Source organism: Macaca nemestrina, chromosome 12, assembly GCF_043159975.1.
Source record: "Macaca nemestrina isolate mMacNem1 chromosome 12, mMacNem.hap1, whole genome shotgun sequence".
NCBI classification, from domain to species: Eukaryota; Metazoa; Chordata; class Mammalia; order Primates; family Cercopithecidae; genus Macaca; species Macaca nemestrina.
In genome coordinates, this window is record NC_092136.1 from 70,358,183 (window position 1) to 70,378,792 (window position 20,610).

The 20,610-nt window shown below is 39.9% G+C and overlaps 1 long non-coding RNA gene and 2 pseudogenes across 1 annotated transcript in view; 2 read left to right on the forward strand and 1 right to left on the reverse strand.

Annotated features, from left to right (window-relative positions):
- LOC139357526 (uncharacterized) overlaps positions 1–20,610 on the reverse strand; it is a 110,027-nt gene that overhangs the window by 53,365 nt on the left and 36,052 nt on the right. The gene's annotated exons all lie outside the window — the stretch shown is intronic.
- LOC105468672 (non-selective voltage-gated ion channel VDAC1 pseudogene) lies at positions 1,918–2,775 on the forward strand (annotated as a pseudogene).
- On the forward strand, positions 12,488–15,039 carry LOC105468933 (RNA polymerase II subunit A C-terminal domain phosphatase SSU72 like protein 2-like; annotated as a pseudogene).

Here is a 20,610-nt window from a genome sequence, read left to right on the forward strand (position 1 = left end):
TGGCAGAATGAGGAGACTCTGGGCATGGGGACCCTTTTTACCTCTCAATGTGCCAAGGAGCCCTGGGCCCGGAGCCCCTCCAAAGAAGGTTCTACATTGGCTCTGATCCTGACTACTGTAAATATCCAAGGTATCAAAGGGACTTCTTTATGGCTGCCCTGCCCTGATACTTCACACTCATCCAATATTTTGTCATTTGGTTGTTCTGTTAAATATTTTGAGGAATCGCACTGTGCTGTGATGTACTGAGATCTGGAAAATCACAAAGAAATAATATAATTCTCAGACCTCAGAAAGTCTTAAATCAGTTAGGGGAAACATTGCCAGGTAATCTAACATACTCCTATTCCTGAGATAGGTCCTCTGATAATTAGACTTTTGTGAAATCAGAGAGAAGAAGTGATTTTTGAGGTGAACATTCTCACAGGCACATTGCTGACACATTGGAGAGATGATTTTTTAAAATACCCTGAATAAGGGTAATTATCTCGGGAACACAAAAAAGGGCAGTGGAAATTAATTTTCTGAGATGCTGAAGATACCTGGAATGAGACGGGAGAACATTCACGAGGCATTTGAGAAGTTGTCTAGATTAGGTTGAGTAGACAAGCAACTACTCAGGTACCCACAATTTCACCCGTAGGCCAGACCCCAGTCACTGAGCTCTTTAACCTCTCTTCTTTGCCTTCCAGAAGAAAAATCCTCCTTGCTCTCTAAGTATCAAATGGCCATCCTTAGCTTAGCAGGTCCTCTTCAGGCTTCTCTTTTCTACTTAAGGTTTACATTGCTTCATTTGATCTTCTTTTCTGGCTGTTACTTTGTCAGCACAGTGGTGCACACACTTGGCCATCAACCTCCAATGGCATTTTCATATCTATTTTGATTGATTCCACCTCCTTCAGAGAGGTGAATTTCTTCGGGGTATTATATATTTTCATAGGGCTGGTGTAGCTGCTGTCCACAGCAGGCACATCCTAAGGAGCCTGTACTGGGCTCTTGTCACATAATTTTATTTTTGAAACAGTTTCAGCCATTACCTAGAGGGTACTGCAGGAACAAAAATAGGAGTAAATCTTCCTACTTTGGAAACTGAATTTAGAGATGGGGAGAATGGAACCTAAGAGGCACGGAAAGAATGATTATATGTACTTACTATGTGCTAGATTCTCAGTCAGGCACTGAATAAATACAGACATGCTAAAAGTTGTTTATCTGTTATACTTCATTATTTCCTGGATCCCTGAACTTCTGCACCATGCTCATCTCCTGAGAATAGAGAAGGGCATTACATAATGGTAAAGGGTTCAATTCAACATGAAGACCTAACTATCCTAAATATATACACACTCAACAGAGGAGCACCCAGTTCATAATGCAAGTTCTTAGAAACCTACAAAGAGACTTAGAATCACACACAAAAATTGTGGGAGACTTCAACACTCCACTGACAGTATTAGACAGATCATCAAGGCAGAAAAATAGCAAAGATATTCAGGACCTAAACTCAATATTGGACCAAATAGATCTAATAGATCTTTTTATTATTTATTTTTGAGACACAGTCTGCCTCTGTTGCCCAGGCTGGAGTACAGTGGCATGATCTCAACTCACTGCAAACTCTGCCTCCCAGGCTCAAGCGATTCTCGTGCCTCAGCCTCCCAATTAGCTGGGATTACAGGCGTGTGCCACCACACCCAGCTAATTTCTGTATTTTTAGTAGAGATGGGGTTTCGCCATGTTAGCCAGGCTGGTCTTGACCTCCTGGCATCAAGTGATCCACCCATCTCAGCCTCCCAAAGCACTGGGATAACAGAAATAAGCCACTGTGTCCAGCTGGATCTGGTAGGCCTTAAGAGAAGATAGGCAGCCCCCTCCGGAGCCACCGCCGAGCCAGCTGCCACCACCTCAGAGAAGACAATGGCTGTGCCACACATGTATGCCGATCTTGGCAAATCTGCCAGGGATGTCTTCACCAAGGGCTATGGATTTGGCTTAATAAAGCTTGGTTTGAAAACCAAATCTGAGAATGGACTGGAATTTACAAACTCAGGCTCAGCCAACACTGAGACCACTGAAGTGATGGGCAGTCTGGAAACCAAGTACAGATGGACTGAGTACACCCTGACATTTACAGAGAAATGAAGCACTGACAATATACTAAGCACCAAGATTACTGTGGAAGATCAGCTTTCATGTGGACTGAAGCTGACCTTCGATTCATCCTTCTCACCTATCACTGGGGAAAAAAATGTTACAATCAAGACAGGGTACAAGCGAGAGCACATTAACCTGGGCTGGGACATGAATTTCGACATTGCTGGGCCTTCCATCCGGGGTGCTCTGGTGCTGGGTTACCAGAGCTGGCTGGCCGGATACCAAATGAATTTTGAGACTGCAAAGTCCCGAGTGACCCAGAGCAACTTTGCAGTTGGCTACAAGACTGATGAATTCCAGCTTCACACTAATGTGAATGACGGGACAGAGTTGGGCAGCTCCATTTACCAAAAGGTGAGCAAGAAGTTGGAGACCGCTGTCAATCTCACCTGGACTGCAGGAAACAGTAACACGCGCTTTGGAAAGCAGCCAAGTATCAGATTGACCCTGACACCTGCTTATCGGCTAAAGTGAACAACTCCAGCCTGACAGATTTAGGATACACTCAGACCCTAAAGCAAGTTATCAAACTGACACTGTCAGCTCTTCTGGATGGCAAGAACGTCAATGCTGGTGACCACAAGCTTGGTCTAAGACTGGAATTTCAAGCATAAATGAATACTGTACGATTGTTTAATTTTAAACTATTTTGCAGCACCTTCAGAATTTAGTGTATCTTTTAGTGTTGTATGTCTGGGTTGCAAGTATTGCTAAATATGTTAGACCTCCAGGTTAAAGGTGATTCAGCTTTAAGATGTTACCCTGTCAGAGGTGCAGAAGACACTCATGTCCAAAACAGATCCTCTCAGTGGTAGACCTGGGGGCAACTTGGTGGCCTCTTTGAGATGCCAGGTTTCATTTTTATCTAGAAATTACTTCTAGTGGAAGCTGATAATATGTAGGCACTTTGTAAATTCATATAGAGTAAATGAATGAAATAGTGATTTCCTGAAAATCGAACCTTGGTTTCCTAACCCTAATTGATGAGAGGCTCGCTGCTTGATGGTGTGTACAAGCTCACCTGAATGGGACTTTTTGAGACAGATCTTCGTGACCTGTTCCCATTCCAAGAACAGGTCATCGTCACCATTTTTACACCAAAAGGTCTGCAGGGTGTGGTCACTGTTTCTTTTGTGCCATTTTGGGGTGGAGAGGGTGGATGTGATGAAGCCAACAATTCAGGACTTATTCCTTCTTGTGTTGTATTTTTTGCCCTGGCACCAGAGTGTGAAATAGCTTCCAGGAGTTTCAGCTATAAGCTTGGAAGTGTCTGTGTGATTGTAATCACATGGTGACAACACTCAGAATCTAAATTGGACTTCTGTTGTATTCTCACCACTCAATTTGTCTTTTAGTAGTTTAATGGGTACATTTTAGAGTCTTCCATTTTGTGTGGAATTAGATCCTCCCCTTGAAATGCTGTAATTAACATCACTTAAAAAAAAAAACTTGAATAAAGTATGGAAACCTAAAAAAATAAAAAGATACATTTTTCTCACCACTCTATGGCACATACTCTAAAATGGACCACATAATTGGATATAAAATAATCTGCAAATGCAAAAGAACAGAAATCATATCAAACACACTCTCAGGCCATGACACAATAAAAAAACAGAAGTAAACTCTAAGAAAATTGCTGAACACCAATTAAAAGACACAGACCTGCAAATTGGATAGAGTCAAGACCCATCAGTTTGCTGTATTCAGGAGACCCATCTCACATGCAGAGACACACATAGGCTCAAAATAAAGGGATGGAGGAAGATCTACCAAGCAAATGGAAACAAAAAAAAACAGGGGTTGCAATACTAGTCTCTGATAAAACAGACTTTAAACCATCAAAGATCAAAAGAGACAAAGAAGGCCATTACATTATGGTAAAGGGATCAATTCATCAGGAAGAGGTAACTATCCTAAATATATATGCACCCAATACAGGAGCACCCAGATTCATAAAGCAAGTCCTTAGAGACTTACAAAGAGACTTAGACTCCCATACAATAATAATGGGAGATGTTAAGACCCCACTGTTAATATTAGACAGATCAAAGGGACAGAAAGTCAACAAGGATATCCAGGAATTGAACTCAACTCTGCACCAAGCGAACCTAATAGACATCTACAGAACTCTCCACCCCAGATCAAGAGAATATACATTCTTCTCAGCACCACATCGCACTTATTCCAATTTTGACCACATAATTGGAAGTAAAGCACTCCTCAGCAAATGTAAAAGAACAGAAATTATAACAAACTGTCTCTCAGACCACAGTGCCATCAAACTAGAACTCAGGACTAAGAAACTCAATCAAGGCCGGGCGCGGTGGCTCAAGCCTGTAATCCCAGCACTTTGGGAGGCCGAGACGGGCGGATCACAAGGTCAGGAGATCGAGACCATCCTGGCTAACACGGCGAAACCCCGTCTCTACTAAAAACACAAAAAATTAGCCTGGCGAGGTGGCGGCGCCTGTGGTCCCAGCTACTCAGGAGGCTGAGGCAGGAGAATGGCGGGAACCCGGGAGGCGGAGCTTGCAGTGAGCTGAGATCTGGCCACTGCACTCCAGCCTGGGCGACAGAGCGAGACTCCGTCTCAAAAAAAAAAAAAAAAAAAAAAACTCAATCAAAACTGCTCAACTACATGGAAACTGAACAACCTGCTCTTGAATGACTACTGCGTACATAACCAAATGAAGGCAGAAATAAAGATGTTCTTTGAAACCAATGAGAGCAAAGCTACAACATACCAGAATCTCTGGGACACATTTAAAGCAGTGTGTAGAGGGAAATTTATAGCACTAAATGCCCACAAGAGAAAGCAGGAAATATCTAAAATTGACACCCTAGCACCACAATTAAAAGAACTAGAGAAGCAAGAGAAAACACATTCAAAAGCTAGCAGAAGGCAAGAAATAACTAAGATCAGAGCAGAACTGAAGGAGATAGAGACACAAAAATTCCTCAAAAAAATCAGTGAATCCAGGAGCTGGTTTTTGAAAAGATCAACAAAATTGATAGACTGCTAGCAAGACTAATAAAGAAGAAAAGAGAGGAGAATCAAATAGACGCAACAAAAAATGATGAAGGGAATGTTACCACCGACCCCACAGAAATACAAACTACCATCAGAAAATACTATAAAAACCTTTATGCAAATAAACTAGAAAACCTAGAAGAAATAGATAATTTCCTGGACACTTACACTCTCCCAAGACTAAACCAGGAAGAAGTTGAATCCCTGAATAGACCAATAGCAGGCTCTGAAATTGAGGCAATAATTAATAGCCTACCAACCAAAAAAAGTCCAGGACCAGATGGATTCACAGCCGAATTCTACAGGAGGTACAAGGAGGAGTTGGTACCATTCCTTCTAAAACTATTCCAATCAATAGAAAAAGAGGGAATCCTCCCTAACTCATTTTATGAGACCAACATCATCCTGATATCAAAGCCTGGCAGAGACACAACAAAAAAAGAGAATTTTAGACCAATATCCCTGATGAACATCAATGCAAAAATCCTCAATAAAATACTGGCAAACTGAATCCAGCAGCACATCAAAAAGCTTATCCACCATGATCAAGTGGGCTTCATCCCTGGGATGCAAGGTTGGTTCAACATATGCAAATCAACAAATGTAATCCAGCATATAAAGAGAACCAAAGACAAAAACCACATGATTATCTCAATAGATGCAGAAAAGGCCTTTGACAAAATTCAACAGCCCTTCATGCTAAAAACTCTCAATAAATTCGGTATTGATGGAACATACCTCAAAATAATAAGAGCTATTTATGACAAACCCACAGCCAATATCATACTGAATGGGCAAAAACTGGAAGAATTCCCTTTGCAAATGTCACAAGACAGGGATGCCCTCTCTCACCACTCCTATTCAACATAGTGTTGGAAGTTCTGGCTAGGGCAATCAGGCAAGAGAAAGAAATCAAGGGTATTCAGTTAGGAAAAGAAGAAGTCAAATTGTCCCTGTTTGCAGATGACATGATTGTATATTTAGAAAACCCCATTGTCTCAGCCCAAAATCTCCTTAAGCTGATAAGCAACTTCAGCAAAGTCTCAGGATACAAAATCAATGTGCAAAAATCACAAGCATTCCTATACACCAGTAACAGACAAACAGAGAGCCAAATCATGAATGAACTTCCATTCATAATTGCTTCAAAGAGAATAAAATACCTAGGAATCCAACTTACAAGGGATGTAAAGGACCTCTTCAAGGAGAACTACAAACCACTGCTCAGTGAAATAAAAGAGGACACAAACAAATGGAAGAACATTCCATGCTCGTGGATAAGAAGAATCAATATTGTGAAAATGGCCATACTGCCGAAGGTAATTTATAGAGTCAATGCCATCCCCATTAAGCTACCAATGAGTTTCTTCACAGAATTGGAAAAAAACTGCTTTAAATTTCATATGGAACCAAAAAAGAGCCCGCATTGCCAAGACAATCCTAAGCCAAAAGAACAAAGCTGGAGGCATCACGCTACCTGACTTCAAACTATATTACAAAGCTACAGTAACCAAAACAGTATGGTACAGGTACCTAAACAGAGATATAGACCAATGGAACAGAACAGAGACCTCAGAAATAATACCACACATCTACAGCCATCTGATCTTTGACAACCTGACAAAAACAAGAAATGGGGAAAGGATTCCCTATTTAATAAATGGTACTGGGAAAATTGGCTAGCCATAAGTAGAAAGCTGAAACTGGATCCTTTCCTTGCTCCTTATATGAAAATTAATTCAAGATGGATTAGAGACTTAAGTGTTAGACCTAAAACCATAAAAACCCTAGAAGAAAACCTAGGTAATACCATTCAGGACATAGGCATCGGCAAGGACTTCATGACTAAAACACCAAAAGCAACGACAGCAAAAGCCAAAATTGGCAAATGGGATCTAATTAAACTAACGAGCTTCTGCACAGCAAAAGAAACTACCATCAGAGTGAACAGGCAACCTACAGAATGGGAGAAAATTTTTGCAATCTACTCATCTGACAAAGGGCTAATATTCAGAACCTATAAAGAACTCAATCAAATTTACAAGAAAAAAAACAACCCCATCAAAAAGTGGGCAAAGGATATGAACAGACAGTTCTCAAAAGAATACATGCATACAGCCAACAGACACATGAAAAAATGCTCATCATCACTGGCCATCAGAGAAATGCAAATCAAAACCACAATGAGATACCATCTCACACCAGTTAGAGTGGCAATCATTAAAAAAATCAGGAAACAACAGGTGCTAGAGAGGATATGGAGAAATAGGAACACTTTTACACCGTTGATAGGACTGTAAACTAGTTCAACCATTGTGGAAAACAGTGCGGTGATTCCTCAAGGATCTAGACTAGAAATACCATTTGACCCAGCCATGCCATTACTGGGGATATACCCAAAGGATTATAAGTCATGCTACTATAATGACACATGCACACATATGTTTGTTGCAGCACTATTCACAATAGCAAAGACTTGGAATCAACCCAAATGTCCATCAGTGACAGACTGGATTAAGAAAATGTGGCACATATACACCATGGAATACTATGCAGCCATAAAAAAGGATGAATTTGTGTCCTTTATAGGGACATGGATGCAGCTGGAAACCATCGTTCTCAGTACACTATTGCAAGAACAGAAAACCAAATACCGCATGTTCTTACTCATAGGTGGGAATTGAACAATGAGATCACTTAGACACAGGAAGGGGAACATCACACACCGGGTCCTATTGTGGGGAGGGGGGAGGGGGGACAGATAGCATTAGGAGATATACCTAATGTAAATGACGAGTTAATGGGTGCAGCACACCAACATGGCACATGTATACATATGTAACGAATCTGCACATTGTGCACATGTACCCTAGAACTTAAAGTATTAAAAAAAAGAAAGAAAAAAAAGGAAAATCACTGAAAACCATGAAATTACATGGAAATTAAACAACATGTTCCTGAATGACTTTTGGGTAAATATGAAATTACATGGAAATTAAACGACATATTCCCGAATGACTTTTGGGTAATGAAATTAAGGCAGAAATCAAGAAGTTCTTTGAAACTACTGAAAATAAAGATATAATATACCATAATCTCTGTGACACAGGTAAGGCAGTGTTAAAAGGGAAATTCATAGCACTGAATGCCCACATCAAAAAGTTGTAAGGATCTCAAATTAACAACCTGATATCACAACTGAAAGAATTAGCGATGCAAGGACAAATCAACCCCAAAGTTAGCAGAAAACAAGAAATAACCAAAATGAGAGGAGCTAAACTGAAGGAAATGGAGTCATGAAAACTCATTTAAAAGATCAATGAATCCAGAAGTTGGTTTTTTGGGGAAAAAAAAATGATAAAATAAATAAATAGTCCACTAGCTAGAAACAAAGAAGAAAAGAGAGAAGATCCAAATAAACACAATTAGAAATGACAAATGAAATGTTACCACTGACCCCACAGAAATAAAAATAATCATCAGAAACTACTATGAACACTTCTATGCACACAAACTAGAAAACCTAGAATAGACGAATAAATTCCTGAAAATATATACCCTCCCAAAACTGAACCAGGAAGAAATTGATTCCCTGAACAGACCAATAATCAGCTCCAAAAATAAGTCAGTAATAAATAGCCCACCAACAAGAAAAAGCCAAGGACCTGATGGATTCATAGCTGAATTCTATCAGATATATAGAGAAGAGCCTATAGAAATTATTCCAAAAAACTATGGAGAAGGGACTCCTCCCCAACTCATTCTATGAGGCCAGCATCATCCTGATACCAAAACCTGGTGGAAACACAACAAAAAAAAGAAAACTTCAGGCCAATGTCCTTGATGAATATCGATGCAGAAATCCTCAAAAAAATACTTGCAAATGAATCCAGCAGCATATCAAAAAGCTAATCCACCACAATCAAGTAGGCTTCATCCCCAGGATTCAAGGTTGATTCAACATATGCAAATCAATAAATGTAATTCATCACATAAACAGAACTAAAGAAAAAAAACACATGATTATCCCAACAGATGCAGAAAAGGCTTTCAATAAAATTCAAAACCCCTTCATGTTAAAAACTCTCAATAAACTAGGTATTAAAGAAACATACTTCAAGATAACAAGAGCCATCTATGACAAAACCACAGGCAACATTATAACAAATGGGCAAAGGCTGGAAGCATTCCCCTTGAAAATTGACAGAAAACAAGGATGCCTTCTCTCACCACTCCTACTCAACAAACTATTTGAAGTATTGGCCAGAGAAATCAGGCAAGAGAAAGAAATAAAAAGCATCCAAATAGGAAGAGAAGAAGAAAAACTATCTCTTTTTGCAGATGATGTGATCTTATATCTAGAAAACCCCCAGAGTCTTGGCCCAAAAGCTCCTTCAGCTGATAAACAACTTCAGCAAAGTTTTAGGATACAAAATTAATACACAAAAATCACTAGCATTCCTGTACATCAAAAACAGCCAAGTCAAGAGCCAAATCAAAAAGGTTGTTCCATTCATAACTGCCACGAAAAGAATAACATACCTAGGAATACAACTAACCAGGGAGGCGAAAGATCTCTACAATGAAAGTTACAAAAACTTATCATAGAAATCAGAGAAGACACAAAAAAATTGAAAAAAAAACAATCTCAGGCTCATGGATAAGATCATTAGAATGGCCATACAGCCTAAAGCAATTTACAGATTTGACGCTATTCGTATCAAACTACCAATGACATTCTTTACAGAACAGAAAAACAACTATTTTAAAATGTACATGGAACGAAAGAAGAGCCTGAATAGCCAAGGTAATCCGAAGCAAAAAGAACAAAACTGGAGGCATTAAATTGCCTGATATCAAACTATACTACAGGGCTACAGTAATCAAAACAGCATGGTACTGGTACAAAAACAGGCACATAGACCAAAACAGCATGGTACTGGTACAAAAACAGGCACATAGACCAATGGAACAATAGACAACCCAGAAATAAGGCCATACACCTGATCATCTGATCTCCAACAAACCTGACAAAAACAAGCAATGAGAAAAACACTCCCTAATTCAATAAATGGTGCTGGGATAACTGGCTAGCCACATGCAGAAGATGGCTGCTTGAACCCTTCTTTATACCATATACAAAAATCTACTCAAGGTGGATTCAAGATTTAAATATCAAATGCCAAACTATCAAAACTCTGGAAGGCAACCTAGGCAATACCATCCTGGACAGAGGAAAGCACAAGTATTTCATTACAAAGACACTAGAGGAACAACAAAAGGAAAAATTCACAAGTGGGATCTAGTTAAACGTAAGAGTGTCTGCACAGCAAAAGAAACTATCAACAGAGTATACAACCTACAGAATGGGAGAAAATATTTGGAAACTATGCATCTGACAAAGATCTAATATCCAGCATCTATAAGGAACTTAAACAGATTTACAAGAAAAAAACAACCTCATTAAAAAAATTCAAGGGGGCCATGCTTTCTGAGGCCAAACTAATAAATAATTTAGTGAGTGAATTGAAAGAAGGGATGGTCTTCCTTGAGATCCAAATTTGATTTGACAACTATTTCAAAACAAGAAGCAAAAATATAAGAAACCATGAGGAAAAGATAAGGGACTTGGAGGATAAATCAAGAATAACAAAGTGTCACAAGCAGTAAAAGGTATTAACGGAGAGAACACAATAATTAAACCAAAAATAGTAGATTATTCCTTGAACTGTAATAAAAGGCTCACTGTTTCAGGTTAAACCATGCTCTCTCAACGAGGTGAAAAGGGGGTGATGGTGTCCCTAATGGGGCAAAAATTGGTTCTTGGGGAAGTGAACAAAAATCTCACTCTCTTTATGTACAAAGCACAAATACAGTACATAAACAAATATACAATATACCTGTGCTATTAAAACTGTATGAGACGGCGATTAGGAAAAAGTGTCTAAAAAGGCTCCATAAGTGGGGATTGATGAAAAAATGGAGAAATACTGGACTAGAGTGAAGAGAAATAAAAAACACTGAGGCATCTGCTGTTAAAAATATTGAACTCTAAGGAGAAAGAGAAAAATCTTACAAACATCCAGTTAAAAAGAACATCTTATCTACAGAAGAAGAATGATGCTGGAATTAGACTTTTTATCTCCCATGCTGGAACAGACAGTGGCATGGCAGTTAAGGACTACTGACAGAAAGGACTACAGCCCAGCAATCCTGTACCCAGCCGAGATGTGGCCCCTGTGTCAGGGTGAAGGAAAGATACACAGCAATTCAGACAGTTTATCTCCTGTGTTCCCCACAGAGAAACCTACTTGAGAGAAGACTTTCCAAACATTATCACTTATGTGAACCTGAACAATTCATGGAAATAGGGAGAAAAGAACACAAACCTCTGGGGTTCACCACTAGAGTTTGTGATTCACTGGTTTGGGGTCTACATTTTCATTTTTTACAAGTTCCCAATTAATGCTACTGCTGCTAGTCTAAGAACACACCTTGAGAAACTTTAAGGTGTTTCCTTTGTTTGTGTGTTTGTTTGTTTGTTTGTTTGTTTGTTTGTTTTGAGATGGAGTTTGGCTCTTCTTGCCCAGGCTAGAGTGCAATGGCATGATGTCTGCTCACTGCAACCTCCGCCTCCCGGGCTCAAGCAATTCTCCTGCCTCAGTCTCTGGAGTAGCCAGAATTACAGGCACCCGCCACCATTACCGGCACATTTTTTGTATTTCTTTAGTAGAGACAGGGTTTCACCATGTTGGCCAGGCTGTTCTAGAACTCTGGACCTCAGGTGATCCCCCGCCTCAGCCTCCCAAAGTGCTGGGATTACAGGCGTGAGCCACCAAACCCAAAACAATGACTTCAAGTGAAATGATGTATAATAAAATTAATTTTATCATAGGCTAATTGATATGAACAAGAGTCACAAAAATATCACCAAACTTCTAAACAAAGATTCAACACACTCAGAATATTAAACTTAGAAACAAATGTGAGCTGTACATGCAATTAAGAAAGCCTAACAAAACCTAGTGAGATTATTATTCACATAATTTTTGGTGAATCAGTGAGTGATGGCAGTCGCAGTTGTGGTAAGTTAAACCAAGGAATAAATGTTTGCAAAGAAAAAATTGTAAGGAGCACCTCCTACTACTACACAGTTAAAAAATGAATAATGACAGACACTGCAGGCTGGCTGATCTATTTTGTACTCTTATCATTATTGTCTTGCATTTGTATGATTACCACGTTTTATGAATTTTTATTTTTCAATAATTTATATTCATTCATTCATTTTCCAACCCGATGATTCCAGTTCAGGGTGGCAGGTGGCTGGAACCTATCTTGACGGCTCAAGGTACGAGGCAGGAACCAATGCTGGACAGGCCTCCATCCGGGGCACAGGGCACACCCTCACACTGGGACCATAGAGATGTCAGTTCACCTAATGTGCACATCTCTGGGATGTGGGAGGAAACAAGAGTATCCAGAGAAAACCTACGCAGACAAGGGGAGAATATGCAAACCCCACGCAGACATCGGCCTGCCAGAAGGCAATTTTTTAAATTAATATTATAATCAAATGATATTATTTGAGGCTGGGCACAGTGGCTCATGCCTGTAATCCCAACATTTTGGGAGGCTGAAGCGGGTGGATCACTTGAGCCCAGGAATTTGAGACCAGCGGGTAACATGGTGAAACCCCATCCTCTACAACAACAACAACAAAAAAAAAAAAAGATGTTATTTGAGAACCTGCTGTATTGGCAATATAAGAATCACCATAAGAGGAACATAGAAAAATACAATATGTTGCTTTATAGATAGATTTTGTCCCTGCGCCAGGGACGAAAGTGATGTCCCTGATCTGATTTATATTGAAGTAAATGTGAACTATACATACATTTAATAAGAACAAGTAAAATTGGGGAGGGTGAGGTGGCTCATACCAGTAATCTCAGCACTTTGGAAGGCTAAGGCAGGCAGATCACTTGAGGTCAGAACTTTAAGACCAGCCTGACCCACATGGTGAAACCCCATCTCTACTAAAAATACAAACATTAACTGGGTGTGGTGCCGAGTGCCTGTAGTTTTCAGCTACTTGAGAAGCTGAGGCAGGAGAATCCCTTGAACCTGGGAGGTAGAGGGTGCAGTTAGTCCACATTGCTCCATTGCACTCCAACCTAGGTGACACAGCAGACTCCTCAAGAAAAAAAAAAAAAAGATCATTATTTACCCAATATTTGGTAAATCAGTGAGTGACAGTGAACAGAGCTCACCTATAAATCAGTCCTGACTAGGTGGGGCCACGTTTATGGAGAGTTACTGAATTAGGAATTTAATCATTTTGATTATTCTTCTAATTAGCAGTCCATTATCATAATCTAATCAATCTAAAAGTGATTGATTATAAAGTGACATGATTATCTTATTTTTTGAAATCCCATTCATAATTTTAAAATCTCTTTTATTTTCTTAATAAATCATACAACTACTAAAAAAAATTCTAAACATTGCATTTAAGTGTAGAAAAGCTCAAACACAGCTGTACTTGGAGGCAGAGGATTGCATCAATTCCTGCATTCCCTGAAGAATCATTATGAGTTCGATAATATCAAATGCAGAAAAATGTTGTGTTCAATAACTCTTAAAATAGCATAAGCAGATATGTTGTTCAGAACAGGATTTTTTTTGTATTGGTGAAAAAATTTGTGAGTTTCTGGACAAAATTATATACAGTGGTCCTATGATTTATGCAATTGCACTTCTCGAACATTATGAAAATTAAAACAAGCAACAATACTTGTAATTTATCATTAAATAGGGTGCGGCCTTGGAAATTGTCAGCATGTTTATCATCCAATTTCAGGTCTGAAGGGCCCTGGAGAGTCCTATGACATGCTTGCAGGAAGCTTAATTGTCTTGACCATTGTCAATCCAGCCCCCATTCACTAGGAGAACCAACAGAGCAAACTCCAGATTTTAAATGAATCCGGACTGGGTGGTGCCACCTTTGTTGAGAGTTACTGATTGAGGTAATTTAATCGTCTTGATGGTTCTTGTGATGAGTTAGGAGTCCATTATCACAACCTAATCAATCTAGAAGTCATGAAGTCTCCACCCACTAATTAAGGTGACTCAATATAAACCTGCCTCCTGTGCCTCCACATTAGCTCATTTGGAAGACCTGGGTATAGGTGGTCGTCTCCTTGGCTCAGAGTCCCTGCAGCAGCTGAGGTGCCTGTGTCTCTCTGGTTCCCAGTGGCCGCCATCACGCTCTCCTCCTCACTCAGGGTGGCTGTGGTGTGTGTGAGCAACATCAACAGGAGCATGGAGGCCCACAGCATCCTCAGGAGAAAAGGGCTGAGTGTGCGTCTTTCGGAATTGAATCTCATGTGAGGCTACCAGGACCAAGACCCGGTCGTCCTGTAGTTTATGATTTTGCAACAACATATAAGGAAATGTACAATGACCTCCTCAGGAAAGATAGAGAATGCTACACCCGCAATGGAATCTTACACATCTTGGGAAGAAATGAGAGAATCAAGCCCGGTCCAGAAAGATTTCAGGAGTGCACTGATTTCTTTGATGTCATCTTCACTTGTGAGGAGAGTGTCTATGACACAGTGGTGGAAGATCTGTGTTCCAGAGAATAGCAGACCTTGCAGCCTGTGCACGTGATCAACATGGACATCAAAGATACCCTGGAAGATGCCACCCTGGGAGCTTTCCTCATCTGTGAGCTTTGCCAGTGCCTGCAGCAGTCAGACGACATGGAAGACAGCCTGGAGGAGCTGCTGTTGCAAATGGAGGAGAAGGCAGGAGGAAGCTTTCTTCACACCGTCTGCTGCTACTGAAGATCTGGGCTGGCTTTGTCCCCTTCCTCAGTAAGAACTTAGGCATGGGACTTTAGTCCAGATTTATTGTGAGAAGCATCTGCAAAGACCTTCCACTGAGTGCTGTTTGTATTACTTTTGTACATATCACCTGGAAAGGGATGATTACCAAGGAAATATTTTATGGGAAATGAGAAGGACTAACAGTTTTAAAAGCACTGAAACATGCTTGGCATTGTTCTAGGTGCATTACATAGAATAACGAATTTACTGCTTATATCATTCTACAAGGACGCTATCCCACCATGACTGCATTTGCCCGATGAGCAAACAGAGCTGATAAGGGACTGCTGGAAAAATGATTTGTTTAAGGGTACTCAGCAGATAAATAAGATTGTATAGATAAGCACTTTTTAAATGAACACTCTTTTTGCAATTTGAGTGCTATATTTTTTAATTTTTAAATGTTTTAAGTTAGTTGCGACCAATGGAGTGTGGTATTTAAATGGAGTAACTTAAATGTTGTTCTTCTTTAATAAGAGTATAATATTACATGTTTGAAGAGATAAATGTGTTCATCTATAGATCATATATTTTTTACTAATGCTCACTTTAATAGGTAAAATCCAAATTGGATAATGAACTACATATTATTGTAAAATTTGGAATTATCTACTCAAATAGTAGGTCATCAAATTTAATGAAATAAAAAATTTAAATGAAAAGTATATTCTTATTTCTGTTTGGGGGATGGATTTCAAACCACTAAGCGACATGCTTTTGTTTAAACCTTATGAATTACACTGAAAAAAAAAGGGATCTTTCATAGTGAAAATTTTATTAAGTTTAAAATGTTCATTGCTTTGAGCATTGAGAACATCAGGTGATAAACCTAATGATGTTTTCAAGGAGAAACAAGTGAAATACTTTTTCATAATCCTTGGTAGTGGCACTAAACCATGTTTACCCATAGAGGAAAAATAGATCCGAAGTAGTTGTTCATAGATGAATTAATTTTCATGTTGTCTATTGAGCTAGACTTATAGCGACCTAAAATAACAGCAGAGATTAGCTCTCAAAAGACAAAGAGTTTATTTGAATGAAGGATTGGAATCAGGAATGCACCGGGTATAACAAGTCACAAGTGTATCCTGAGAGGTTGGGGTAAGGGGAAACTTTTAAAGGCAAAAAGAAGTCCACAGAAGCTGCTTGGAAATAAACGTATTGGTCATAGCAGCTGATTGCAGGAGCTGGCATTAGCTTATTGGTGCAGACAGCCATTGCTAGGCATGTTCTTGTGAGAACATTTTATCTGGAATGCTGCAGTCTTGAATATAATGCAGTTACAGAAATACATGTGGCCACGCAGAATGAGCCAAGTGTGTAAGACCTGCTGATGGTGTAAAGCATGTAGGATGTGCCATAATCTCTTGTGGGTTTTAGGGAGTCCTTGTGATAGTTCTTATCCCATATATACAAACATGGGCTCCCCTCCTTGATGACCTTCCAGCTCCACTTCATCAGCCTGCTCCACTGTGAATTCAGCCTTTTTCACGTTTTCTATGCTGGACTCTTTAGAAAAAGTCCCTATGTGCTGCCCACATTTAAGGAGTGTGGACTTGTGCCCTACTTCCTTGTGGGTGGATTATCCATGTAAATTATATGGACTCACTCCACACAGATGTGTCTATTCTCCCCCTCATTAATGTATTTATTCAATTATTTCTTCATAGCAGTATGGAATCTTGGATATTTATTTTTCTATGTGGGGTTACAGTTTGATCCTGCTTTGTTTTGTTGCTCAAACTGTTGCTGTTTTGGCCATCGCAAGCGCTTTCAGTTGCCTCCTGGGCCCTTTCACGTGCCCCATCGTGGTATTTGTTTTGTTTTCCTTCGTTTTTCATGGGAAAGGAAACTCACTCTGGCATTATGAGATGTCTCAGGTTCGTCTTATATATTTCTAGCCTCAGTCCCAGAATCAACAATTTCTCCAAATCATCCTATTTGTATTACTGGAGGACGACGAGAGTAACCAAAATCGGGTGTGCTTGATGCTACTAAGGTACCAGCGTTTTCTGTCCTGCATCCTTTGGCTACATTTAATTTTTTTCCCCTTGTCTTAATTTCCAGTTTGATTGTGAGGCATCTACATATAACTTTCTTTGTTTTTAAGCCTCCTTGATGTTCCATGAGCTTTTTGAATCTGTAATTTTTCAGCTTTTTACCTAATTTAAATAATTTCACAATTACTGCCTCAAAAAAAAAAAATCAATCCCATTCTTTCTCTCACCTCATTTTGAGACCCAAACTACACATCTGTTAGACCTTTTGATATTGTTCCTCCAGTACCTGAGGATCTCTTTCTTTTCTTTTTTGTTCTTTTTTTCTCCCTTCTTCAGTTGGATAATTCTGCTGATAGACCTTATGGTTAATTTTTAGAAGTAGGATTACTGTGGTCAAAGAGAAGTATAGGCCAGAAACAGTGGTTCACGCCTGTAATCCCAGCACCTTGAGAGGCTGAGGCAGGAGAGTCGCCTTGAGGCCAGGCGTTCAAGACCAGCCTGAGCAACATAGTGAAACCCTACCTCTACAAAAATATAAAAACTAGAAATTAGCCAAGTGTGGTGGCACACACCTGAGTCCTAGCTACTTATAAGAGACTACTTGGAAGACAGAGTAAATGTGTTTTTAAATTTATTAGATATTCAAGATTCCCTCCATAGAGGTTGTAACATTTTTCGTCACCACTGGCAAACATGCCTTTTCCCTCACAAACTTGCCAGCAGGGTATAGTGTCAAGCTTTTGAACATTTCTCAATCTGATAGTTTGTCAGGTATGGTTGTGTATCTGTAAAAATAGCTTCCAGCCATTCTCTCTGCTGAACACATGTGCCATTCCCCCATCATGATGTGCAGTCTGTTACCCAATCCCTTTCATCCAGGGACATTGCCTTACGACTTGCTTCAACCAACAGACTGAGCTTGAAGTATTACGTACTCTGCTTCATGGATTCGACTTATGTAAAACCACAAACAAGCCACATGGTGATGACATAATCCAGGTCAGACCAGGGGTAGATTGGACATGGGGCCGGGAGCAGTGGCTCACACCAGTAACCCAAAATACAAAAATTAACCTAGTGTGGTGCCATGCACCTGTACTCCCAGCTACTAGGGAGGCTGAGACAGGAGAATTGCTTGAACCTGATAGGTGGAGGTTGCAGTGAGCCAAGATGGCACCACTGCACTCCAGCCTGGGCAACAGAGCGAGACTCAGTTTCAAAACAGAAGAAGAAGAAGAAGGAGAAGGAGAAAAGATTGGACATGGGAAGTGAGGAGGGAGAGGAAGTAAAGAAGAGGGAATAAAACAATTACAAATAAAGCTGTTAACGTATTTATAATGTTAAGTTTTTTTCATGAAATATAAAGTATTTCCCTCATTTTTTGAGTGTTTTATTAGTCTTCTTATGGTAATTTTAAAACAGAAGAAAAAACACACATACACAAATACAGAAAACCAAACAAAATAAAGGAGTTGGTTAAGAAAATATTATAAGGCGTACATCATGTAATCGAGAAATAGAAATTTGTCAGACACACCTAAAGCAATGTTCATTTGACCGGTCCTTATCACAATATCCTTCTTTCTGGCATAACTCACTTTCATAGTTAAGATTTATCTTCAAATCTTCCTGAAATTTGTTTCCAAATGTCAGTTTTCATCTTCAATAACCATGTGAACACCCATTTGCCTCTTTCTCTGGCTACTTCCTCAAGAAACCATTGTATTTTCAACACAGCAAATCTAAATCTTAATTTCCCACTCTACATAGTAGATAGTCAGATATAGGAGGTCACCATTACAACTTCCAATCAGAGCTCCCCTCCCTCTACCCAATAAGCCAACACTAGAGGTGTTCAACAACCTAGAAAGTCTTCTCACCATATCTGCCCAACACATAATCATGCCCCATACTTCCCACACCCTGATTTTTAGTGATAATATTAGCTCTCACCTCTCATGCTTCCTCACACCCAACTACTGCCACAGTTCTTAGCAATTCTAGCATCCACACAGATTATCCACCCAACACCCTCAACACTCTCACTTCTTCTCCAATTGCACTTGTCTACACCCCACCAGAGACACCCATGGCCATAGTCATCAAGAACCTCACCACCAGATCAAAATCTGAAACCGTCATGCCCCAACTATAAGACCACATCTTGTCATGCACTTTTGCTTCTTTATTTAGACTATAAGGGCTGTTTGACCATGCATTGTGCCACAACCCATGGATTCCACCCCAGTCCCTACTTATTCGCCCTTTCCGGTTCAAAGCCAGGTTTCATGGTTTATCACTATAATTACACCCTTTCAAACTCCCTCAGCATTTCTGCACCTTGCTCTTCTGTCACATTTGCGTCATCCATGTCCAAACAGAGAGAAAGGAGAAACTCAACCACCTTGTCGTGTTTTTCCAAATGGATTGGCTGGAAAAAGTAATATCTATGGGACAGTCTCATTTTTATCTTCAGAAGAGCTCTCAACACTATCACAAAAACCTACACTCAAGTTTGTATTCCCATATTTTAAAACAATTATCTATACCAAATATCCTCACCCCATCCCCAGTCATTATCCTGACTGCCCACTGACAGCTGATGGCCTTATTTTAAGCCACATTGACAGAATAGAGAAACACTATCAGTGAGGAAACACCTCACTGCCCTACCACCAAAACTTCCACTTACATATTTGGACCCAGCCACCCTGAAAGTCAGAAATCTGAGAGTGATTCAAAAGTCCTCCTTTTCTCATCAAGAAGCCTGCTCATGTTAGCTCTAACATCCCTCTCCCATGTGTCCATTCCTCTGCCTTTTCACAGACACTTCCTTTCCCCAAGCTTCCAACCTCTCCTCCACGAACTACTGTACCAGCTGGATTCCCCACTTCCAGTCTTGCCTCCTGCTACCTACACTCCAAGAGAAAAAGAATATTTTCTTAAAACTTTGATGTAAGTTGTTACTACCAAGACGAAGTCCACTATCGTCAGATCCAGGTGAAGTGGAGCTGGAGGGTCATGAAGGAGGTGAGCCCATGCTTGTACATCTGAGATAAGAACTATCACAAGGACTCCCTAAAACCCACAAGAGATTTATGGCACATCCTACATGCTTTACACCATCAGCAGGTCTTACACATTTGGCTCATTCTGCATGGACACACGTATTTCTGTAACTGCATTATATTCAAGACTGCAGCATTCCAGATAAAATGTTCTCACAAGAACACATGCCTAGCAATGGCTGTCTGCACCAACAAGCCAATGCCAGCTCCTGCAGTCAGCTTCTGTGACCAATAAACTTTGTTTTAAAGTAGCTTCTGTGGACTTCTTTTTGCCTTTAAAAGTTTCCCCTACCCCAACCTCTCAGGATGTACCTACGACTTGTTATACCCGGTGCATTCCTGTTTGCAATCCTTCGTTTAAATAAACTCATTGTCTTTTGAGAGCTAATCTCTGCTGTTATTTTAGGTTGCCATAAGAAGTCTAATTCAGTAGATAACATGTAAATTGATTCAACCATGAA